Genomic DNA, 16173 nt, shown 5'->3' with positions numbered 1-16173 from the left:
TGGATCTGCTCCTGTCCTTTTCAGACACTCAGACAGCATAGAGAGAGAAGAGAGTGCCCCTAACTTTTCTGCCAGGGAATTTCTAGCAATCATAGAGCTGGTGCATTGGACCTGGACAAGTATAGTAGGTGGAAAGAAGGGTGAGCAGAGGTAGTGGATGGTACAATATATTCTGGCAATCACCAGCAGGCATGTGGTGGTTTGAAGACAATAGCTAGCTGGCTCAGTGCACAGTAACCAGCTGTTCGGTAGCCTCCTCATCTCTGTTGCGCCCAGCGGAATCAGGATACAGCAAGGGGGGGGGTTACCTTTTCCTTTTCTCCCCCCTCTCGCCCCGTGCTGCATTTTTCCTCTCTGCAACTTTTCCAAATGGAGAAACTGCTGAAATGTTGCAGTAGGGGAAAAAAGAAAAATAGAAGCCTGTTCTTTCTATTTCAGATAGTGGCAAAAACAGGAAAAAAAGGGAGGAAAAGAGAGAAACAAAAATCAAAAATGTAATTTAAAAAAATCAAAAGAAAATATTCACTTTGAAATGAAAATGTTCTTTTCTCCAGTTTTCAAAATTTTCAAAAGAAAATTTACATCAAACAAAATTTTCCTGGGGGAAAAAATTAGTTTTCACTAGGGTTGAGTGATCATGTGGGAAATTTTCCTGGCCTATGGAAAAGTCCATTATTTCAGTATTTGGTTTTGACTCAATCTGGACAAAACTGCATTGTCAAAACTTTGAGCAGAATGAAAAGTTAAAAAGAAATAGAAATATTGAAATGTTTCATTTTACTTTTTTGATTAAAACAATGTTTCAACAATCATGAATTGAAACATTTTGTATTAGTGTGTTGAATCAAATTGAAACATTTCACTTAGACTCATTTCAATATTAAATTGCATCTGCCAATGAAGTTCGGATGGAATTTGAAACAGATGAGGCTTGTCTGCACTACTGCTTAAGTCGATGTAACTCACGTCGCTCAGGGGTGTGAAAAAGCAACCTACTGAGCAATGTAAGTTACATTGATTTAAAGCGGCATTTACACCGTGCTATGTTGACAGGAGATGCTGTCCTGCTGACGTAACTTTTGTCTCTCATTGAGGTGGAGTAATGCCAATGGGCGAACACACTCCTGTCAGCATAGTGCATCTTCCCCAGAACTGTAGCATGGTAGTGTAGACTACCCCTTTAGACTAAATCAAAATTTTCCATAGGGTTTTGCAGAAATTGCATTTTATCAATTCGCACCTAGCTTTCATTTTGACTAAACCTGTTTTTGCCAGATAAGATATTCAGTTGAAAAACTTCAGCTTAAAAACTAATGATAAAAGACTTGATTTAAAGTTGATTCCTCCCAGTAAGTCTCTGCTGTTTGTGGTTGTTGGATTGTAAGCTCTTAGCATTGATTGTATGCCTCTCCCACCGAAACAACAACAATAAAACCATTTCTTCACTTGTGTCCATTTTGTCTGCACTTGAGGCTCCACCTTGACTATGGAATCAGCATAGGCATTATATCTTTTTAGGCAAAGCAATTGATAAATATATTTTAAAAGGAACTTCAGTGACCAGTATGCTAATACTTCCAAAGGGCCTTTTTTCTTTTGTATATCTCAGCCATTTACACTAATGGGCATAATGAAGCATGTTTCTTTAAGATTTTTGTGTGTCCTAAGCCACTTAAGCAAAGCTTATTATATCTAAGTGAGCCTGCATATTTTGTCTGGACACAGTCACTGCCTTCCCAGCCAGTGTGCCACTTTGATCAATTATTAATTATGCACACAGTGGAGTTTGCTGGCATCCAGGAGAGATTGGCCTGCCTGTTTTCTTTTCAGCTCTGATTGAGCTCCAACGCTTTTGCTGGCATTTATATAATTTGATTGCTAGCTTTTTAAAATTCTTTTCTTTCTTTGTTTCTAAATTATTTTCACTTTTATTTTCTTCCAAAAGATCCCTTTGGCTGGAATTTTATTTTGCTGAATTATGGTGCACATCTTTTGAAATCCAAGTGGCTACCTTAACGAGAAAGATGACAACAATGATGATAAAAATCATTCATACATTTGGCAAGATCTAGAGCTGTTAGACATTTCTCAAATGAATAGAGCTAGGCAGTATTTTTTTTTTCCATTCTATGGACAAAAATTAAAATTTCAAATAATTTTCCCATCCTGAATCAGGATAAAAAGACAAAATATCAAAAATGTTCACAAACTGAAAATAAATAAACAAATAATTTCAGGCCAATAATTAAAAATAATTATTTCATTTCAATAATTCCAAAATGTTTCTTTTTTTCTTTTTACATTTTATTTATTTGTCATAATTAGTTTAATTTCAAAACAAAAAATATTTTCAAACTAGAAAACTGGAATTTTTAATTTTCAAATTGTCATTTTTTAAAATTTTGTCTTATAACTCTTATTTTTTCAAGACATTTCTCTAAGCAGACCCTTTCCAGACCAAAAAAAAAAATTATTAAACCGATATTTTCCAACGTTTTGTCAAAAAATTCCTATCCAGCTCTACAAATGAAAAGATTTTTGTATTGAAACATGATTTTTTTCAATGAAAAAATCGGCTACAACTGTTCTTTTTCCCCTCAATATTTTGTTCCTCTTTTGAGGTTTTGAATAAAGATTTTATTGAAACCACAATTGATATATCAAATTTTCAATTTCCAGCAGTCAATATATAAAAGGTCTGGCAGTTATGAAAAGTCAGAAAAGAAATGTATTGGTCTAAGCAAAGCCAAAATGTTTCAGAACTTTCATTAAATTGAATGAGTTGTGAAAATGGTATTTCAGGTCAAACCAGACATTTCATTCAACACAGAACTAAATTTGTTGGAGTATTTTTAATAAAACTAAAGGAAATGAATGATCATAAATGTCTAGAAAAAGGGGTAAATAGTGAGGTGGCAAAATTTTCAGATGATACAAAATTCCTAAAAAGAGTTAAGACCCAGGCAGCCTGTGAAGATCTACAAAAGGATCTCTCAAAACTGGGTGACTGGGCAACAAAATGGCAGATGAAATTTAATGCTGATAAATGCAAAGTAATGCACATACATATAAAATGAGGGGGTCTAAATTAGCTGTTACCACTCAAGAAACAGATCTTGGAGTCATTGTGGATAGTTCTCTGAAAACATCCACTCAATGTGCAGTGGCAGTCAAAAAAGTAAACAGAATGCTGGGAATAATTAAGAAAGGAATAGATAATAGGACAGAAAATATCATGTTGCCGCTATATAAATCCATGGTACACCCACATCTTGAATACTGTGTGCAGATGTGGTTGACCCATCTTAAAAAAGATATATTGGAATTGGAAAAGGTTCAGAAAAGGGGGAAAAAAATTATTCAAGGTAGAGAAAGTAGATAAGGAAGTGTTGTTTACTGCTTCTCATAACACAAGAACTAGGGGTCGTCAAATGAAATTAATAGGCAGGTTTAAAACAAATAAAAGGAAGTATTTCTTCACACAATGCACAGTCAATGTGAAGGACTATGAGAAGGAGAAGGACAAGTCCCCAGATGCAGGGGAAGCCACCCTAATACTGAATGGCTCCTGCCCTCTCGATTATCTGAACTCTGGATTATCAGAATAAAATCTGTGTCCCCCATGCTATTTGAATAATCAGGAGTACACTATATTCCTAAAGAGATGGGCTAGGTAATGTAATAGGTCTGTGTCATAAATAGAAAGGGAAGGGTAAACCCCTTTAAAATCCCTCCTGGCCAGAGGAAATCTCCTCTCACCTGTAAAGGGTTAAGAAGCTAAAGGTAACCTCGCTGGCACCTGACCAAAATGACCAATGAATGAGGAGACAAGATACTTTCAAAAGCTGGGAGGAGGGAGAAAAACAAAGGGTCTGTGTCTGTCTGTGTGATGCTTTTGCCGGGGACAGAACAGGAATGAAGCCTTAGAACTTTTAGTAAGTAATCTAGCTAGGTATGTGTTAGATTATGATTTCTTTAAATGGCTGAGAAAAGAATTGTGCTGAATAGAATAACTATTTCTGTCTGTGTATCTTTTTTGTAACTTAAGGTTTTTGCCTAGAGGGGTTCTCTATGTTTTGAATCTAATTACCCTGTAAGGTATTTACCATCCTGATTTTACAGGGGGGATTTCTTATTTCTAATTCTATTTTTATTAAAAGTCTTCTTGTAAGAAAACGGAATGCTTTTTCATTGTTCTCAGATCCAGGGGTTTGGGTCTGTGGTCACCTATGCAAATTGGTGAGGCTTTTTATCCAACATTTCCCAGGAAAGGGAGGGTGCAAGTGTTGGGAGGATTGTTCATTGTTCTTAAGATCCAAGGGTCTGGGTCTGTAGTCACCTAGGCAAATTGGTGAGGCTTTTTACCAAACCTTGTCCAGGAAGTAGGGTGCAAGGTTTTTGGGAAGTATTTTGGGGGGAAAGACGTGTCCAAACAGCTCTTCCCCAGTAACCAGTATTTGTTTGGTGGTGGTAGCGGCCAATCCAAGGACAAAAGGGTGGAATATTTTGTACCTTGGGGAAGTTTTGACCTAAGCTGGTAAAGATAAGCTTAGGAGGTTTTTCATGCAGGTCCCCACATCTGTACCCTAGAGTTCAGAGTGGGGGAGGAACCTTGACAGTCTGTATTCCACAGGACAAATTAATACTTGCATAGCTTGCAGTGCTGTGAAGAGAAGATGGAGGTGCTGTGTGAGATCCTTCCCTTCCTTTGCACTAAGGGAACAAAGTTCTGCCTATCTTCTGTAAGGGAGGGAATGTTATTGAGAAGAAGCTTCTCTCCATCCTTTCCCCAAGCACACTTTAATTAGGCCAGCCATAAGCTGGCTCTAAGCATCTAGGATATGGATGTTGGAAGGTAATTCCTTTGAACCTGGTGCTCTGATAAGGCAATTAGAGCACTGAAGGTTATCTACTCCAGTGCAATGAGAAAATCTTTTAAAACTTTTAGCCTGTCCCCGAGAAAAATGCAAGTAAACCTCTCCAATGTTACCTTTCATTTATTTTATGAAAGTTCAAAATGAAGAAATCATTAAAGCTATTTCTCTGTATATGAAGGCTTGTTAGCAACCACCAAGTTTAATCAAAGCTGAAAAGTAAATAACTCAACTAAGTTGACACTATAAATTGTAGCAAATTATCTGTTACGGGTCTGATGTTGATTTCACTTTTGCCGGTTTTAAATAAGTGTAACCACAATAACTTCATCAAAGCTACTCCTGATTTAGACTCTTGGATTTGAGGTCAGATCTATCATATATAGGTTCCTAAAATGTCTGCATCACTGTAGAATGTGAGTGCCTTCTAGTAGTGCATTAAATGACATAACTAACATCTGTCACATTTGGTTTATTCTCTCTCTGATTCTTTCTACAGGGGGAGAATTGTGTGTGCAGTGTTCAGTTTTGTTTTTTTTTAATTAATATGTATATGCTGTCATGTGTTTATATTACAGAAGGCAAGGTCAAAGAAATGTGCCTTGTGCTTGGAGCAGGAGGTGGTGAGATTTGTGATGGTCCTTAGTTCCTGTGAGGGAGCTCATTCCACAGTCTTGGACAGGCACCAAGAAAAGCCCACACAGAGCTTTACCCTTATGATGTAAATTTCCATTTTGCCTGAGGAGTAGAGTTCACCACCACTGTATTCATCCCAAAGCTTTAGGAGATATTTTAGGTATCCTGGGCCATGGCCATTGATGCTAAGGACTAAGACCTTGAATTTAACTCAATATTCTATGGGAAGCCAAATTCAAGAGCAGCAGATGGGTTTGATGTGCTTGTGGTAGCCCCAGCAGGAGAGTGCTGCACTCAAGAATTGCTGGAATGCATGCACTGTAAAATGCAGTTCTGGCTCCCTAAAAAAATGTTGAACCAATGTCCTAGAGGATCCTGGCACGACTCAATCATTTGGTAGCCAGATTTTTGAGAAGCATTCAGTGCTAGCTGGAGTTTAAGTATTAATGTCTTCATGCCCAGGTATCTTACATTGCTGTGGTAAGTGAAGAGGTCATGGTCATTGTCTGCCAGCTTGAGATGGAGTATCCTATTAGTCTCTGAGTCTACTCTATTGTGTCCACTTATTTTCTCCCACATATGGAATTATGGGTATAAATCAGAGCATTTGTTCTTCCAATTACATAGAGCACACTCACTGTCAGATACTTTGAGGCACAAGCCTGCTTGCAACAGAACAGTTAGTGGTCCCAGAATACCGGTATACTTGCACGTTCGCCCAGAAAGTAAGCTCTGCCTAGCTGAGACACTAGGATTAAGTGGTACTCCCAGATTGTGCAGATCTTCATAATAGGATTCTTCTTCTCCTTTCTTAGATGTTATGATCAGCGGTCTAACAAGCTAAAAATGTTGACATTTAAATTATCACGATTGGCCATTTGAGTTAACAGCTCACTGAGATGAATGAATAGTTAATAGATTGCAGACCAATTCTTAATTGCTGTCTGCTAGACCGGGCCCAGAATATCTAAAAAAAGCTCCTAAAGATCTGGTAGGAATACATGGTGGTGAACTCAGTCAGAAGTCACTGCACTAGTTGCACTCACTTCAGGTTTTGAAGGTTAGCTTTGCATCCATAAATGCTAGAGACTATTTTTTAAAAAATGAAAACTATTATTATGGTGCACCGGACAGTTTGGAGGAGCTGAGAAAATACAATATCCCCACACAGTCCCAGTTAAAACGGCACTCACAATTCAATTGTGGATGCAAAATCTCAGCCATACATTTTATGGGTACAAGTTGCTTCAGAAAAAGGCAGGTTGTATTTTGAATATTTGTCCCAGTCTGTATTTTACAATGAATTACATACTTAAATAATTAAACTTTGTATGGCACAATAAGTCTCCACCAGGCCTGAGTCACCACTGATTTATTTCAGTTTTATGGCAGTGACACAGGATATTATCCACTCTGTGCTGCATTTGGCATTGTACAGAACCAGCATTTAACAGTGTAATGATTGTGTCCATAAAACTTCTTTTTCAACTGTGCAACAAAGAACTACAAAACTGCAGACTATAATTTCCAGAACAGATTCATGCAGTTTACTTATGTGTAATATTGAGTTTCTCCCGAAAAAATATGGTTATGCTGTCCCTTCACAACTGCATGTGCAGAATGGTTAGGTAGACATATAACTGGATGTTTGTATGCCCAATTGCTAGACTTATATACAAATGATGTGTGTAACCACACCTGAACTTTTCTGAAAATCTGGCCCTTTATGTCTAATTGTAAACTGCACAGACATTGAATTAAAATTGTGAGCCAATTTTCACACCATGATCTGTCCCTGGTTGTCTAATTTACATATGTAAGTAAATCAGGTTTTTACTGTAGTAATATCAACACCGACAATGGATTTGAACAATGCAAAGAGGGTAGGATGGGTGGGAACTGGTTGATTAAATGTGTCAACCATAACTTTTAAAAAAGATAAGTCAATTCATTAGACACTACAGTATTTATCATCAGATAAATTTGGGAGATAACTGTTTAATAACACATAACTGTTTTACACTGAAATGATCAGTCATGTGAACTAATTAACTCTCCTAGTACCACCCACTTTCAGAGCATGACCAAGAGAATTATATCCACTTGCTAATCTGTATTCATGCGATTACTGTGCATATAAATAAGAGCCTTGTACATTCAGTTCTCAAATTAATATCTAGAAATCCTTCATGGTCAATAGGTGGACAGAGGTACAGAACAATACTTATGCCTTGTCTACACTACACAGTTTTGTCAACAAAAGTTAGGTTTCATAGACAAAACAGTGGATGTCTACACACAACAATGCTCCTTCCACTAATTTAACTCTCCTGCTACACCGAGATAATAAACCCGCTTTAATGTGTGGCATAGAGCTGTTGGTGACAAAGTTAAAGTGACGCAGTGTCAGTGTAGACATGGCACTTGCTTATGTTATCCTATGTGGCCTCAAGGAGGAGTCCCACAATGCTGATCATGACTGCTCTGGTAAGCAGTTTCTACTCCACTGCCCTGCAGCCAGGTACACAGGCATGGACCCCGCCCCCCTGAAAGCCCTGAGAATTTTTGAAATTCCACTTCCTGTTTTCTCAGCATGAACAGCTCACACTACATCTTCCCAGCTGACCACGCTGGCTTTCCACAGCAAACAGGTTCCCACGTGGAGTACAGCAGAGTTGCTGGTTCTATTGGGTCTGTGGGGAGAGGAGGCTGTGCAGCCACAGCTCCTATCCAGACATAGAAACTTTGACACCTATGAGTAGATTACTTGTGGCACGGATGAGAAGGGGCAAAAAATGACATGCAGCAGTGCCATGCTAAGATCAAGGAACTAAAGCAGGCGTACCAGAAGGCAAGGGAGGCCAACCATCATTCTGGTGCAGTGCTAAAAACATGCTGCTTCTACAAGGAGCACTATGCCATCCTCAGCACCGACCCCACCTCCACTGCCAAGAACCCCATGGATACTTTGGGAAGAATGGAAGCAGCAGCCAGTGGAGTCAACCCCGAGAATGAAGTGGTGGATGAGGACGTTGAGTAGGAAGAGGTTGTAGGACAGGCAAAAGTTCATCCAGTGGCGTGGTGAGCCATGACTTCTTTTTCGGAGGAGATTAGCCAGTCCCAGCAGTCTGGCTCTGGCATGCCTGAAGCAGGGACCGGAAGCTCTTGTAAGGACTCATTTTTCTTTTATAGTGCATGGTTACATGTGGTAGAGGTGTCCTTTATTTTGTTACATGGTGCACATGGGGTAAGGGATCAAAATTAATCCCAATTGTAGGAACTTTGGCCTGGTAAAATGACAATTTCTGTTCTCCACCACCCTCCTTCACCTCCTGCCAGCCTTCTGCTTCTACCATCTCCATTATTTGACAAAATATAAGTACTGTTATTGCAGCAATCCTGTCCTGATGCAATGCTGTGCTCATGTGTGCTACCTTGTGTGTCAGGTAGATTGAGTTACTATACAAATGTGAGAGAGAAAATCTACTTCTTTTTCCCCATCAAACTGCTATACTTTTGCCCTGTGTCCTTGGAAACATAACCACTGCTTTATGTGTATTATATATTATATGTTTAAAGCTCTGGACTGGCAAATTTAATATCTTTCTATCACTGTTTTTATTCTGTGCTCGTCACTATGGTACCTGAGTGCTTATGAAATAAGAGTAGAAAATAAAAAGCACTTTCTTTAACATGTTTTAATGTAATCTGTTTCCCTTATTTCTCTCCATAGATTATCCACATCCAAGTCTCTTCACAAGATATAATTGAAAGCAAGGATTATATATATCTTTTTGTTAAGTTTTTACTGTCTTCCGTTTTAAGATTTTCCATTTCAATACATTCTGGTTTTAAATTTGCTACAATAATTACTTGGGGCTGTGTTGGAATCAATTAAGTTGTTTCCTGGGATCAGGGAAAAAATTGTTATGCAAAAAGAAAAGACATAATAATATGTAGCTGGTATGCATTTTTCAGTCTCTCTTTTGTCAGTGTGCAGGACTAGGCCCCAAAACTGCAAGGAGTTGTGCATGTTTAATTTTATGGGACTCCTCATGTGTCAGTTAAGCAAGAGACTTAAAACGTAATCACCAGTTCCACCTTACAGTTAAGGCTAGGTGAATAATGAATTGTTTGGTTTGCTGGCAATTCTGAAAAAAATAAATAGTTTTGGCTCTAACTGAAAACAACATTTTTTTTTAATGTTTTGGTAAAGTGGAAAGTTACAAAAAGTGAGTCAAAACAAATCAAAATGTTTCAACATTACTATAAATAAAAATTTTGAGTGGAAACATTTTGTTAATGTCAAAACAAAATGTTTTGTTTCAACTTGAAACATTTCATTTTGATTTTCAGGCATTTTGACAAACATAATGGAAAGAGAGACAGGGTGGATGAGAATCTTTTATTGGACCAGCTTCTGTTGGTGAGAGAGACCAGTTTTCAAGTAGTGGAAGTGATTCACAAAATGGCTGGAGGAGAAGGAGATGATAATGGATAGTGATTAGGCCAGGGAAAGTGTGAGATGACTCTAAAGTCTGGTACTTGGGTCTACCATATCCTAGATGAGTGTCCTAAATTCAAATCTCTGCCCCAATGACTAGTTATTTATAAAACATAAAACAGTTTCAAGAAGAAAGATTGAGAAACTAGGATATCCGATAGCCACAATCCTCCTCTACATCAGGCAGAAGGTGGGGCTGAGCTTCGGTCTCCCACATATCAGGTGAGTACCCTAATCACTGGAATAAAGTTTATAAAGGAGGCATTATCACCGCCACCTTGTCTTCCTACTCCTCCTGTTTTGTAAATACTTTCCTTTGCTTTTGTCAAAATTTCTTGAAAATTGAAACAAAACTTTTCATTTAGCTGCACTCACTTTCCATCCACTAAAAACACTGTTACCCTGTGGATAGCCACTGCGTGTCTTATCTGGCATGAAAAGAAATAGCATTGCCTTAAAGTAATACAGGAGTGCTTAAAGAGCCAAACATGATTGCCTGAACTACTCTGCTCCTCAGCTGCTGCCAGAAAAAAAAACTGCTGTTTAAGTGCTCATGTGTTTTCAGACAGCTGATGGTATGGTTCCTTGAAGTGAGGGTGAGGGATTACAAGGCACAAAAATGCCTGCAGCCAGCACCAAGAAGTCATCTTAGATTTCCCATGAGAAGAAATCATGACCTGTAAATTCTCTTGTGTCTCATTAATTTTACCTGCAGGAGGTACGGAGGCACTCATGTTGAAAAGGTTTTTGACTTCACTGCAATAAAGGAAACAAATTCTAAAATTGCATTATTGGCCCAGATTACCCTCTCCCCTATTAAAAGTCACAGGAGGGAGCTTTTCGGAATACCACTGTGAGTGTGGGTTTTTCACTGGAGTTATTTTTTATGGTAGTTAAATAATTTCCTGTTGAGATAAAGTGATATACATGACTATAAAGCATTGAGAAATTAATATAGACAAAGTTGGGTTTTCTTGAAGGACTTACAGTAAGAAAGTGCTCCTTATTAAGATTTCCTTTCTAGTCTATCCAGATTCTTATACCGTGCCCATCACCATGATATCTGAGTGCATTAGGAATCTCTTTGGGGATGCTCAGATTTTAGTCAGATCGGAGAAGAAGCCAACTGCTGTGTATTTGAGTACTTGACAACTTGTAGGCCTTGGTCATCTCAGAACTTCTGGAGACCTAAGTGATATTTGGGATCAGGACCTCCAATCAGGCATCAAAAAGAAACGGTGCTCTCAGCACTCATTTCTGAAACTTTCCCCCCTTTACAAGTCACCAGTGGTTAGTGCTGTGACCGTGCAGATACCAGAAGGGACATTATCATGAGGGCTGGGTAAATAATCAATTTTGTTTTGGTTCAGTGGTTGAACTGAAAAATAAAATAAAAGAAATAATAATTTCCGGCCAAACTGAAACAAAAAAAAATCTTTTTCTTGGTAAAATGAAAAACAAAAAAAATTGGTTTGGGTTAAAGAAAAAAAATCAGTTTATTTTGGGTTTTTTAACTGGTTTTAATGGTTTTTAATTAAATTTAGGTAAATTCTGAAAACAAGTCTTCCTGTAATGAAAAGCCATTTTTAAAATGGCAAAATGAAATGTTTTGATATTTCTGAAATAAAAAAAGTCAAAACGATTTGCTGAATTCTACCCCAAATCATAAATGCTTTTGGTCTGCCTGAATCTCTATTTTTTTTGCAACTCCCCCTCCCCCCATTTGCATGAAAAAAATCACCCAGCTGTACTTACCATTGTGGATGCCTTTTAGCTCTGCTTAGAATGACGATAGGTTATTACTGCCTATATGTGGCAGTAAGGCAGACTACTGTTCTGGGATTGTGTGTTGTATGAAGTGGAAGATGGAGATGTCCTTTAAGATATGTCACGTGTGAAATTTGTAAATTTGTGTGATTTAAAAAAAGCCCAAAATGCGGGGGGGGGGGGTCTTGGTTCCATGTGCTGTGTTGTAATGAGCAATGTTGCTGTGTGTACGTTCCCCAAAGTTTGTGCACAGCACTGACCCCGGCTTTAGGCACAATGACCTCTTTGTTACCCGACTTTCCGTGATCAGTTTTTGCATTCCAACTTTCACAGAATCTTTGGATTCCAACATTCCATTTGGTTCTCACAGGCACAGTGATCTCTGAACCTGGTGGTATTAGAAACAAATAGATCTCTCAGCTATGCTTGCAGCTGTTTTCATCACTTTACACTGACTCAACGCATATTCTGGGTTTCAAAGTGACAAGCAGAAAGGCAATCCTGGAAGATTTGTGTTGATTTGTGCATGTGGCAAATGAGGAGAGTGTGATGCAGTGAGGCACTATGTTTGTTTGGGATGATTGTGTATGCTGGCTGTGTTTTTGTTTGGGTGGTTGTGTTGGTTTGTGTCTAGGCAGGATTGTGATGGGAGATTTGTGCTGATTTGTGTGGGTGGCAGTTGAACCAAATAATCCACCATCCCTGCAGTCTTACTGTTACAACCCAGGAACTGTTGCATGTAAATTAGCTGTAGAGTAAGGATGGTGATTGGTTGAGTTACCTCTGATATCACAAAAGTCTCAGATTCTTGGTGTGGCATAGAAACATGCCTTACTGTGTCTGTTTCCATCACTTCATGCTGATTCAGTGGACATAATTGTCTTCAGAGTGACATACAGCTTATTATCCTTGAAGCTTATTATCTAGATATCACTGGTCCCTATCAGGTTTCAGGTCCTAAGGCAGGAAAGGTATTTGCTTCTTTAATGGTCCATGCTGTTAAGATAAACTATTTGAAGTTTGATAATATACAGTGACTTAGGGTATCAAACACGGTTATCCCTTTGAGAAAGATTTGACCACATGACTGAACATACGAGGAAGGGTATGCTAATTTTAATTAACTGAGTTGTCCCTGTTGTTTTTTTAATGAACAACATACATTAGTGATGAGTTTAACATTAATTTAAGACTAAACCATAATGTTCAGGGAACTTTTGATTTGCTAAGTGATGTACAATTGACTTTTAGGATAATGACTCTTAAATTAATGAATGTATGCTAATTTGCTCTCACTAACTTTGAGATTGACCAAAAGAGCTCAACATCTGGAATCTGCAATAAACAGAAGTAATACTTTTTTTGTTTCAATTACTTCCTCTAATTTATTGACTGGTGATTCCCTACCACATGTGTATCAGCTCCCCTGTGTACTTTTCTCCTCCTCAAACTCTTTTATTTATTTTTTTGTAACTTAACTGCCCTTTGTTCTGTGTGTGTTTCTGATCAGTATTGTGACCTTGTTCTTGTGAATCTTAGTAATCTTGGCGTTACTTGGAGAGGGAGAGAGGAGGTGGTGTGTGTGTGTGTGCACTAGAGAGAGAGATGGAAGTAGTGATGGTATACAAAAATCTGATGGCAAGCTCCTTCTCCCATTAACATTTTTTTTTAAACCGGAAGCAATGGGAAGATTTGATCTGTCATACTGACCTAAATGCACACACTTCAAGCATTGGGTACAGAATACTGGGACCAAACATACAAATTATCCAGAGAATCCTGAAAATAGGCATTGTGTTTCATATGGCTTAAAAAAATTCCCTTCACTTGTAAAGAGTATGTTCTGTGTTTCATTGCACCATCCAGCCAATTCCATTCCTAAATATTTAAGGACAAAAGGAACTAGAACTGGGCAATTTTTTTTGACAAATAATAAAACTTCAAAAAAGGCATTTTCTGGAGTAACAGAACTATTCATCAATTTGGGTTGAATTCAGCAAATAGTTTTTGCAGAAAAAAAAACCCTGGGGAAAAAAACAATATTTCATAAATGTTGAAATGTTTAATTTTGAGATTTTCAAAAGGACCATTTTGACATTTTGTTTTGAAACAATGTTTTTCTAAAAGAAGATGTCAATTCAAAATTAACACCTTTGAAAAATGTGTTTCAAATCAACATTTTGTTTAGAAAATGTTGTTTCAAATCAACCCAAACACAACTTTTTGGTTTTTCATTTCCATGAGAAAAACTGCAGGGGGGAGTTTCTATTAGAAACTTTTTTTTTTGTTTTTTTGTTTTTGTTTGATCACCAACGTGAAAAAATAGGTTATTCACTTAGCTTGAAAAGCAACTGTTATGATCATCTAGTTTATCCTCCTGCATAACATAGGGCATAGAATTCACCCACTTTATATGTTAATTTTTGTGAATTGTACATCTCTGCATCTCCAGCAAATTTCAACTTAATGTGTCAAACTGAAGGCATCATTTCTCCCAAGCCCCCCACTCTGCTGGCAACTTAACTACTCTCCTTGCCCCTCAAGCTTCCAATTTCATTTCTCTCCATCGCCTTCCACAATGATGCCCTCACTAAATCCAGGGTGTATTTCCTTTGACATCTTCTCCAAAATCCATCCACTCCTTTCCTTTCTTACTCTGAAAATCTTTTTTAAAGGCAGTGATGATTTCTCATCTTGACTATTCTGAAATTGTTCATTCACTGTTGTGGTTCTGTCATTTGGGGTACTATGGGGTTCCATCTTATCACCCCTCTTGCTCCCAGTATATATGAAGCTTTAATGTGTTAAGGAGGAGGCATGCTTTGAAGTGCTCTCAGTGTGTTGACTGCACACAGATTAATACTTTTATCTCAGTTAGTCCAGTGGGAGTGGTTGAGCACACTACCCTGTCTGGTAGAGACTGGGGCATGGGTGAGAGCCTGCTTGTTGAAGTTTAATTCAGATATGAGGGAAGTGATTATTGTAGGTTGTGTAAAAAAACCCAAAAGATATGGTGCAGATAATATCTGCACTTTTGATTGTGGGTATACATCTGCCACTCACTGCCTGATTTCATAATCTGGGGTGTGGTTAGAAGGGCAACCGGTTTTATACAAGTAAGAAGCAACAGCAGATATATAATTTTTCCATTTATAATCGGTCCAAAGAGTCCAGTTTTTTTCTTTTAGCTGTAGAATTTAGTACTGTAATTCATTTTGTTATTACTGAGATTAGACTGTTCTTTATACCTTAATTCTCATCAGAAACATAAACTGATGAGGAATACAGCCACCAATTTATGGGATGAAGTATCTCACTGGGAGTCTATAGCATCTTTGCTCTGTGAGCTGCACTGGCTTTCAGGTAAAATTTAAAGTGTTGACTTGACCCATATAGCCTGAGACCCCCTTTTTGATATAGTGCATCTCTCTCCTTACATCACTGCCACAGCTCCATTCAGCAGATATGTTTGAGTTGAACATACCTTGGTTTTACCTTTAGAGCATGCTACAAGGACCATCTATTGTCACAGGCATTTGTGAAGGGGATACAGAGAGGATGAGGTGGAACTTTGAGGTGGATTGTTTTGTTTATTTTGTTACTTTGATAATGGGTCAATTTCGTTAAAGGGTCAGGATGATTGATTTGGCTTTTCAGTATTACATAAATATGTATGTGATACTTTAATGTAAGTGTAACCCACACACCTTCTGGGTGTGGTGTTCTGTCCCATCTAGTGGCACCGAGACCACTGAGAGAGAGTTAAATGAGTCTGTTCTACAGCCTTTGATTAGAGCCAACCGGTTTTTAGCTCATGCGGTAGAGGCTCATGCAGTAAGCTCCAGGAGGTCCCCGGTTTGATCCCGTCCACCGCCGACTGGGGTCTGTTGGTGTCACATAAGAACTCTGGATAGGTCCTTTTTTAGATATCAGAAGAAAGTCACTTTAAAAATTAAAGAATACTGCAACCTACTCATCTCTGATCTTCTAGATTTAACCTTGCTCCCCTCATCCCATCCAAAATGCAGCCACGTAGATTATCTACCTTCTTAGATGTGCTGTTGTATCCAGCCCTTTTTTCATTTCCTTTCATTGGCTTCCCATCTTCTCTTCATCAACTTTCGATTCCCTCTCTTTGCCTTCAAGGGCCCTCCTTAACCTGCTTCCTTTGCCTACCTCTTTGCTGTCATTTCTTTCTGCTGCCTCCCTTGCCCCAAACTCCCTGATGAATCCCCATTCTTAATCTTGTCTCCACAGGACTTTTTTCCACATGCTCTTCTTGTATTCAGAAACTTCTTCCTTAACCAGGTCACTCTGTCTCAGGCAAAGGAGAAGGGAAGTAGGCACAATATATATATTTATCTTCTTATTTCCCTGGATGTGTTTCCTATA

This window comes from Natator depressus, chromosome 2 (genome assembly GCF_965152275.1).
Source record: "Natator depressus isolate rNatDep1 chromosome 2, rNatDep2.hap1, whole genome shotgun sequence".
Lineage (NCBI taxonomy): Eukaryota > Metazoa > Chordata > Testudines > Cheloniidae > Natator > Natator depressus.
This window is presented reverse-complemented; position numbering follows the sequence as displayed.